General features: G+C 33.4%; 1 protein-coding gene across 1 annotated transcript in view; it reads right to left on the reverse strand.

Moving 5' to 3' along the window:
• GKAP1 (G kinase anchoring protein 1) overlaps positions 1–1,893 on the reverse strand; it is a 135,499-nt gene that overhangs the window by 76,603 nt on the left and 57,003 nt on the right. The gene's annotated exons all lie outside the window — the stretch shown is intronic.

Consider the following 1,893-nt stretch of genomic DNA (forward strand, 5'->3'; position numbering starts at 1 on the left):
GAATTAAGGAACTTTATAAAAAGCATCCACAGCAGAGAAAGAGGGCACATGGCAGAGCTAACACATAAAGAAGGAAGAATTAAATCAAGACAAGACTCAACAGTACTTTACAAGAAGTACATCTGTTAAGAGCTGAAAAAATATTTCCTTTTATAAATCAGTTTTCTATCAGACTTCATTACTGAACTCTCTGAAAACATTTTTCTAAATTCCTACAGCAGTGTTATCATCATTTAAATACAAACAATCAGACCCGAGAAGCTGAGTAATACCATTAACAGAAATAAAATATTGCTTTGGTATATTTTTAACAAGTACCAAAAGATAATATTAATTACATTTTCTTTTGAGCAGTTTCTTAAATTAATTATGTGAGAGGTTGATTATAACTAGACTACATTTGCAAATGTAGAACATGCCTTAAAGTTATAAGTAGGGCTCTTCAAAGTAAATTTTATCATATATCTTATTATTAGAAGACAATAAGAACATAGCTTTAAAGTGATAATGTTGCTGTTAAGTGTCCTTGAGTCAATTCTGACTCATAGGGACCCTATATAGGGTTTTTGAGGAGCAGCTGGTTGGTTTGAATTGCTAACCATGTGGATCAAACTGACCTTGCGGTCCAGTGCTTTATCCTACAGCACCATACCATGACTCCAACATATATTATTCCACATACAGATATTTAAGTACAACTCATCTTGAACCCATTAAATAGATAAGATGTGTTAGTCTGTGTTTTTTTTCTTCTGTCAAAGCAGCAAATAAGAAAAAGTAATCACAGAACAATTTATAAGTACTTTTTCTCTCCACTAACAATGTCATGTGTCCCCCCACCTTATATTTGCTTTATTTTCATAAAATTACACTAGAAATGAATTGATGTGACAAAATTAGACTAGAAATGAATTGATGTGTACAAAATTTGGCATCAGTCCAAAACTATAAGTTTTCCGTTTTCAAACATTAAATCTACATTGTGGTCATTTATCATTTTAATTTTAAGTAATGGGAAAAATAGCTTTAAAATGACTTATAAAGAATTGCATACACCTGTTTCAACAAAAATAAATTCTTTTTGTATGCAGTTACAGAATAAATTATTAATATATTCATATTCAAATATCGTTTTCTTAGATACAGATTTATCATATACCTGTCAAGCATATACCTGAAACTAAAAAAAAGTCAGAAATAATATAAGTATTCTAGAGTGAAATCAAGGAACATTAAGCTTACCTTAAGTAAATTAAACAACAGTATTAGTAAAAAAAAAAAAAAAATACACAATAGAAGAATAATGAAACTTTCAAATTATTACATGAAGAATTTAAAAGAAATCTACCATTAGTACAGGCATAACCTGGAGATATTGCAGGTTTGGTCCCAGCCTACTGCAATAAAGTGAAAATCTCAATAAACAAATCACACGTTTTTTTGGTTTTCTGGTGTAATGGTTAAGGAGCTCTGGTAGCCTAGTGGTTATGAGTCAGGCTACTAACCTCAAGGTCAGTGATTCGAAACTACCAGCAGTTCTGTGGGAGAAAGAGAAGGCTTTCTGATCCCGTACAAGATTTACAGCCTCGGAAACCCTATACAGGGTCGCTATGGGTCAGAGTCGACTCGACAGCACTTAACAACAACAAGTGTAATGGTTAAGATTCTGTGTCAACCTGACTAGGCCAGAATTCCCATGGTTTAGCAGTTAAGATGTGCTTATTCCCATGGTGATGAAACTTAATACAGGCATAGCTAACTCTTTGATGAGTGGCTAAGTGGCTATAAGCAGCCAATCAACTGAAGGGCTGCTTCCTTGGGGGTGTTGCCTGCTCCACATATAATGGACATGAGGAAAAGGCTCTCTTCTACTGGAGACTTGGGACTCTGTAA

This window comes from Chrysochloris asiatica, unplaced genomic scaffold (genome assembly GCF_000296735.1).
Source record: "Chrysochloris asiatica unplaced genomic scaffold, ChrAsi1.0 scaffold00014, whole genome shotgun sequence".
In the NCBI taxonomy this organism is placed as follows: domain Eukaryota; kingdom Metazoa; phylum Chordata; class Mammalia; order Afrosoricida; family Chrysochloridae; genus Chrysochloris; species Chrysochloris asiatica.